We start from the raw sequence: 8,521 nt of genomic DNA on the forward strand, positions 1-8,521 counted from the left end.
CTGGACTGTGGGATCCTTCTTTAGAAAGAAAACGTACATGGAATATTGGTTTTTGAGAGAGAGAGATTCTTCCGTTTTTTACAGTGAAAAACAGCAACCAAACATTCTCTGTGTTTGAAAGAAGAGAGGGAAGAGGAAGAGGGAGAGAGAGAGTTCCTAGCAAAAATGTTGGGATGTGATGAGTTAATTAGTTAACTAAATTAATTTATCCAATTAATTAATTTAGTTAATTAATATAATATATATTTAATTTAATAAATAAATTAAAGTATTAATTAAATTAAAGTATTTTAATTTAATTATTATTTAATTAATTATTATTTAATTCATTCATTCATTAAACATAATTTAATTAAATCAATTAATATTTGAATCATATTCAAATATATATTTATCTCGTAACCTTTTAGTATTTGATATGAATCTAATTCACATTAAATTTCAACCTATAATATGAATCATCTTCAGATTATTCTTTCATAATATATAGTTCTATAATACATCTTCATACATTATATTAAATTGTGTTATACACAATTAATTCAAGTCTTAATTACCCTTTACGAGTTAGCAAGGGGACCTAATGGACCAATAGATCAAAAGCTCAAACATTACGAGATTAATTGATTAAACTCATTAACCACCTTAATTAACATACGTTAACTACGGGTTACTCCACTAAAACCCCACACATGAACTCTTCTCACTATATAATATTTCTATGTTCACGGATATCGATCATTATGGCAAGTTAATCCTTCACGAGTGTTCGTAACCATAGATATGTAACGCCCCAAGATTTTCAGGATTCAAACAGGGAACGTTACTAAAAGCCACTTAAAAAGTATCACTCGTACTAGAGAATTAAACCACTAGAAATACAAACTTTGACAATTCTCACCACGCTTCTGCTGCGCTACTCTGATTAATAACACTTACATAAGCTGGCGCTAAACAAAACAAACAATGCTAAAGTACTAACGAACTCAAATCCTTCTCAGTTAATAATTTTGTAACAATCCAACCTTATAGAAACTTTTCATCGCAATCTTCACTAATCAAAAATCATCCACTACACAAAACTAACTTTCTCGAATAGCAGCGAAGAGAAGGCTAATTCAAATTCAACTTAAACAAATGTATTATCCTGATAAATATCCTCAATAGATCACATCGTCAAAGTTCAAGTAGCTAAACAAAATGTATGATCTCAAAAGAATAGTGCACTGTCAGCCCTAGCACATCCTTTAAAAAATAGAACTTGACAACCCAATTTAATAATCTCAAAACATACTCAGTTACAAACAAACAACTATAACTATCCTATCCAAATTTAAAACTTAACGATGCAGCGTTAAATGGTCTCTCTAGTCAAGTCTCCTCCTCGCCATCACCATCCCAAGAGCCAGCTCGATACCTGCAAAACTAGAGGGGGGAAAAAGAGGGATGATTACAACCACAGTACTTAGTAAGCAGCCCTTATCTAACGGGTCATGTACAAACAGCATGCTTATAAAAGATACAACGTGTCATGCTTATCAAAGAATCAACACATCATGCTTATCATTAATCTCGAGCCTTAAATAAAATAAACATATTTCAAGAAGCAGTTTATGTATAAGTTTAACTAAAAAATTTACCATACATGTCAAACTCAGCCTCGCATCTTAACTCACTAGTGCTTTTTCTTGATTCCTCCAAGACTTACTCCTTCGAGTTGTACCGACCCCTGACTTCGCATAGCTAAAGCATCGACACTTCTCTACGGTGCTCGGTATTGGACTTTGACATTTATCCCCAAGGTCTCAACTACTACTCAACGTATTGGTCCTTGGCCTCCAAGCAACTCCTAACCTATCACACTATGTTAATCCTCCAAGTCTAACTCCTCAAATCGTATCGGCCCTTGCCATTTATCCCCAAGGCCCGACACTCATCTACAGAGGCTTGGCGTTCGACCTTGTCATTTATCCCCAAGGCTTCAAACTGTACATCACATTATATTAGTCCTCCAAGTCTAACTCCTCGAATCGTATCGGCCCTTGCCATTTATCCCCAAGGCCCGACACTCATCTACAGAGGCTTGGCGTTCGACCTTGCCATGTATCCCCAAGGCTTCAAACTGTGCATCACATTATATTAGTCCTCCAAGTCTAACTCCTCGAATCGTATCGACCCTTGCCATTTATCCCCAAAGCCCGACACTCATCTACAGAAGCTTGGCGTTCGACCTTGCCATTTACCCCCAAAGCCTTGAACTGTGCATCAACCCTTGACATTTATCCCCAAGATATCGACGACTACTCAACGTATTGGTCCTTGACCACCACCACATCAAGACCCAATACTAATTAACCAAAATAGAATCACCGTGCCGACCCCCGACCCTTTGTACCCGAAGCCTCGACACTCATCTCTACCAAGTTGGGTTATCGATCCCCGACCTTTGCACCTGGAGCCTCGATACCCAACTTGTGACGTGCCAGCCTTTTTGGCCCTATTAGTTCTCCATTTACTTTATTACATCTCGGAACTCTCACCAGAGTCCTACATACTTTCTAGGCCATGACCCATGCAAAAATTATCTCATAACAAAACCAGCATGCTTCCAGAATCAAAAACAGTAAGCTAAAAATGAAATGACAGGTCCACATGCATGCGCAACACAACAGATTTCTCCCACATTATTTCAGTATGCTTTTATGAACACAACCATACAACGATAAAACCATTCATAATCCATAATGCTTTCAGAAATACCACTAAGCATCAAATCCAACAACGCAAAGCAAATCAATTATAAACAACCAGAACCAACATGATTTCATTCAACTACTTATAATCATTAGCCAATATTCACAAAGACACAATCAACTTACATATTAATAAATAATAAACACACCGAAAGCACCAAACAATTCATACATATTCATACAACAAACATCCCCCAAGTAAGAACTTCTTACCCAATGCCCATAACACTACTAAACTCGCCGAAGGATTCCCTAAAACAAACGAGATTACATTTGCATTAGAAATCCATTGGAAACACTTAAATTAAATGAAACCAAGCTTGAGGTGATTCGTTACCTACTAACTCACTCTAAAATCTCTTGGGTTAGGTGTGGGTCGATGTCGAAAAAGCTCGGCACTTCAAAACTGAGTTCGAAAAGTCTCGGGCTTGCTGGTCCTACGCCGAAAAGAAATGGGTAACTCAAATCAACCTTCCTTTGAATGTCGGTAACTCATATCTAACTCGAGCAAGGTGGATAACGTAGATTGGGTTTCAAACGGGTGTAGGTAAGCGCAAAATACCACAAAACTGTTGCTGTCCACGTTTTGCAGTAGAGGAACGCGTCGAAACAACTTCCAACGACTTCGTTTTGCTATCCATTACTACAAAACGACTTCGCTTAGGTGTGGGTAACTCTTATCTAACTCGAGCAAGGGTGGGTAACGTAAATCGGGCATCGAACGGGTGTGGATAAGCACCAAACACCACGAAACTGCTGCTGTCCACGTTTTGCAGTAGAGGAACGCGTCGAAAAAACTTCCAACAACTTCGTTTTGCTATCTGTTACTACAAAACGACTCCGCTTAGGTGTGGGTAACTCTTATCTAACTCGAGCAAGGGTGGGTAACGTAGATCGGGTTTCAAACGGGTGTGGGTAAGCGCCAAACACCACGGAAGTGCTGCTGTCCACGTTTTGCAGCAGAGGAACGTGCCGAAACGACTTCCAGCGACTTTGTTTTGCTGTCCGTTACCACAAAACGACTTCGCTTATGTATGGGTAGCTTAGATCTAGTTTGGATAGGTGTGGGTAAGGGTCGAATATCGCCAGAATGAAGAAAAACACTACCAAAAATGTTGCTGTCCACGTTTTGCAGCAGAGGAAAACGCTCCAAATCCTCCTCCGACGCTGCTGAACGCTAAAGCAAACGTCTGGGTCACCCCGTGGAGATCTGTTCTCAAACCACTGTGGGTCGACAGATCTGAACGAGGAGAGGTTGTTGTCGACTGTCGAACTCCAACCGGTTTTGTCAATCGCGCGGATGGGCTGAAAACGCGTGAGTTTTGTCGCACCGCCTCGAAGAGGGATGAGTCTTCTGCAACCACCATACGCTGGTGCCAGGGACACCGATCGCTGCCGCTACTTCACCGGAAAATGCAAGGAAGAGGGGAGGGCGGCTATGGCATCACGAAAAGAGGGGGAGGAAGAAGAGACTTTGGGCTTCTTAATTTTTTTTTTTGTTTTAATTTTGTTTTTCTTTTATTTTCTTTTTATCCAAAAAGTAATGGCCCAAATAAAAACCATATTCTAGGCCTTGTAAAAACAAAATATAGAGTTTTCTTTTTTTTTCGAAAAGGAAAACTCATTAAAAGAAAGGTTTGAGAAATTTATTTTAATGATTAACTAATTTTTTTTTAAAACCCAAGAATCAAATCAAAAAGGGAAAATTACATTTCTAAAACTTTGAATTAGGACTTAATTCAAAACCTCTTTGTAAAAATTGAAAACTTAATTTATCTTTGCCCAATGAAATTAAACTTAAATTCTAATTTAATTCCTGAACTCCGAAACTAAAAAAAATCCAAAAATTTAATTTATCCAAAAGAGAGAAGTCCAAAGGCACAATCCAAGTCTTAAATTAAAAATAACCTGAAAAGTCGGGGCGTTACAAATGGGTCAAATTACCTTAAGTATCGCTGATCCTCTAATGAACAACCCGATCATGGTCCTACCATTAACCGAAAGTCCCTCTCGGGCCAGTGAGAGGTGGGGCCCCTTGTTCAAGTCCCGGAGTTAGTACTAAAAGGAACATTCATCAACTCCCCTAAAGTCGGGGAGGAGTGAATTTCATCTTGTAAAGTTATGTTCCCAACTCCCCACTCAGTCTCGTCCCCAAAATTGTAGGAATGTTGAGTCGGCAACTCGGACCACTCTCACCCATACAGCTCAAAGGACGAGCCCTTACGGGTAGGAGTCCATAACTCACTCAGGATTGAGAATGAGTTGTCTGGTCATCCTATGAAATAGCAATCTGTTAATCAATGACGTTACATCTAAAGATTGGCTATTTCGTGGTCTGGTCTTATACAAACTCATTGCATAGGGTACTCCCACTCGCATGTCTCCACACGAATAACCTGGATCGAGTTGTCTGTAACTTTTACAAAGTGGGTCGTATCCATAGTATTGCCAGGATAAGGTACCCAGTCTTATCCATATACTATAGACTCTTTAGGTTATTCCCGGGACATTATCGACTTGTATATCGAGGGTATATCAAATATATACCCAGTATATATGTTATCCCGGTTACATAACAATAACCTTGGATGTTTAGTTTATTGGATTAGATAATTGGAATGTTATGAATTCAACAACAAATTGATTAAATATAAATTTGTTTTTACAAAAGTACAAACTACGAGTTTGTGGCAGCACACCCAACAACATATATATTAACGAGAAATTTAGCATAGATAGTTCTAAGTCACTTTTGAGCACTAAGTTTATTTTCAAATCTTTTTGCACTTGTGTGATTACTTTAATGATCCATTGTTTTCAACTATTGATTAGGAAAATGATGGATAAAACTTGGATAAAAGACCCGAATAGGTTAAGTAAAGAATGTAAAGAATATAAAGAAGGAATTAGGTCATTTGTTGAATTGTCAAAGAATCACGTAGATGAAAGAGGGTTTACATGTTGTCCATGCAAGCTATGACAAAATACTAAATAGAAATGACCCTGTGATGTTGAAGAAGATTTATACAAATATGAAATTTCTCCATTTTACAGTAGATGGATTTTTCATGGAGAACCTCCAGCTTTATCTGCTTATATGACACGTAGTGAAAACACCATAGATAATGTAGAGGTTGCAAATGGAATTAATGAAATGTTAAATGATTTGACTAATGGGGTATATCATGGTCAAGATTACTCAACTATGATTGGATCAAGTGATAATAGTCAAAGTGAAAGTAATAAGTTTCAATCGATGTTTGAGGAAGTTAACCAATAACTATATCCTGGATGTACATCACTTTCCTCGCTAACATTCTTAGTTAAGTGAATGCATATCAAAGTACTTAATCACTGGAGTAATAAGTCATTCGATATGTTATTGCAGTTATTGAAATAAGTTTTTCCTAATGGTTCTAAAATTACAGAATCTTCTTATGGTGCAAAGAAGATGTTACGTGATTTAGGTTTAGGATATGAAAGTATGCATGCTTGCAAAAATGACTGTATGTTATTTGGAAACAAAATGCACAAGTAGATAGATGTCCACAGTGCAATGAATCTCGTTACAAAATTAAGAACAGTAAAAGTAAGAAAATACCGCACAAAATATTGAGACATTTTCCATTGAAGCCGAGATTGGAACGATTATTTCTATCAAAACATACAACTAGAGACATGAGATGACATATGGAACAAAGAAAAAACATAGGAGTTCTAAAACATCCAGCAGATGCTGAGGCATGAAAACATTTTGATAGACAATATCCCTGGTTTGCAGAAGATCCAATAAATGTTAGATTAGCATTGGCTACTGACGGATTCAATCCATATGGCAATGGGTACGACTTACAGCACGTGGCCAGTATTGTTAATTCCATACAACTCGCCATCATGGATATGTATGAAATAAGCATATATTTGTTGGGTGTGTTGCTCTAAACTCGTAGTTTGCATTTATGTAAAAACAAATGTATATTCAATAAAGTTTTATTCAATAAATTTGTTGTTGAATTCATAGCATTGCATTGTCCAAAATCCAATAAACTAAACATCCAAGGTTATTACCATGTAATTGGGATAGTATATATATTGGATATATATTTGATATACCCCTGATATACGAGTGGATAATGTCCCGTGAATAATCTAAATGGTCTATAGTATATGGATAAGACTAGGTACCTTATCCTGGCAACACTATGGATACAGCCCACTTTGTAAATGTTACAGACGACTCGATCCAGGTCGTTCGTGTGGAGACATGCGGTGGGGGTATCCTATGCAATGAGTTTGTATAAGACCGGACCACGAAATAGCCAATCTTTAGATGTAACGTCGTTGACTAACAGATTGTTATTTCATAGGATGACCAGACAACTCATTCACAATCCTGAGTGAGTTATGGACTCCTGCCCGTAAGGGCTCGTCCTTTGATCTGTATGGGTTAGAGTGGTCCGAGTCATCGACTCAACATTCCTACCATTTTGGGGACGAGACCGAGTGGGAAGCTGGGAACATAACTTCACAAGATGGAATTCACTCCTCTCCGACTTTAGGGAGTAGATGAGTGTTCTCTTAAATGATGACTCCGGGACTTGAACAAGGGGCCCCACCATCTCACTGGCCTGAGAGAGACTTCTGGTTATTGGTCAGACCATAACTAGGTTGTTCATTAAAGGAACAGTGGTATTTAAGGAGCAAGATGTAACGCAAGGGTAAAACGGTAATTCGACCAATCTGTGGTTACGAACACTCGTGAAGGATTGACTTGTCATTAATGGTCGTATATCCATGGACACGAAAACATTATATAGTGAGAAGAGTGCAACTGCGGGTTTTTAATGGTGTGACCCGAAGTTAACAAATGTTGATTAACTCGGTCACCTTGGTCAATGAGTTTGACCGATTAATCTCGTATCGTTGGAACTTCTTATATGTATGTCCATTAAGTCCCCTTGCTAGCTTATAACGGGTAAAACGATGATCAAGTTTCTGAAAATTTTTGAAATATTCAAATTGCTCAAGGGATTAAATGTATAGTGATACATTATAATATATAGTTAATTCTAATTGAAACTATATATTATGAGAGAAATTATTTGAATGAGATTCAAATAAAATAAAATTAATATGAATATGATTCATATTAAAACTATAGGTTAAAAATAAAGTGCATAAGATGTACATTACAACTATAGGTTATACGAGAGAAATGCTTTAGAATACGATTCATAATAAATAATTAAGTGTTAATTATTTTTATTTATATACATAATTGATTAATTAATTGTTAATTAGATTAATAATTAATTAATTAATATTATTAATTATATATATATATATTATTTATTATTTATATTAATTCGATAAATATTCATTTAATATTAATTTAATTAATATTAAATTAATAAATCACTCCCTTAATTGTTGGGGAGTGGGGGGTTATTATTGACGTGGGGTAACTCCCTACGTCATCTTTCTGTTTTTATTGAAACACAGCAAAAACAGAGAAGTTTTATAGAGGTAATCCCAAGGCATTTCTCAACAGTGGTCTCTCTCAAAATTCTCCCTCTTGTTCCAAATCGATCGCTCCCACAAGCACGATCTCAGTACCAAGAGGATAGCACGGAAGACCATTTGGTGGTGTTCGTCAGGAAATCGTTGAAGAACAGTTCTTCAAATGTAAGTTTTCCCTGTATTTCTTATTCTTGCACATTTGATTTTATTTCTAAAAAATTCATGAACGATGATCTGCTTTAGCTCCG

General features: G+C 36.9%; 1 long non-coding RNA gene across 1 annotated transcript; it reads right to left on the reverse strand.

Moving 5' to 3' along the window:
• Window positions 1-1,142: 1,142 nt before the first annotated feature.
• LOC148211841 (uncharacterized) lies at window positions 1,143-4,232 on the reverse strand. Its single transcript, XR_015790175.1, has 3 exons — window positions 3,091-4,232; window positions 2,967-3,005; window positions 1,143-1,425 (listed from the first exon to the last, which is right to left on the reverse strand). It is a non-coding gene; the product is annotated as an uncharacterized LOC148211841 (long non-coding RNA).
• Between the last annotated feature and the right edge of the window lie 4,289 nt (window positions 4,233-8,521).

The sequence above is a fragment of the Momordica charantia genome, assembly GCF_013281855.1.
Source record: "Momordica charantia cultivar OHB3-1 chromosome 4 unlocalized genomic scaffold, Mcharantia_2.0 BLBB01000004.1, whole genome shotgun sequence".
In the NCBI taxonomy this organism is placed as follows: Eukaryota; Viridiplantae; Streptophyta; class Magnoliopsida; order Cucurbitales; family Cucurbitaceae; genus Momordica; species Momordica charantia.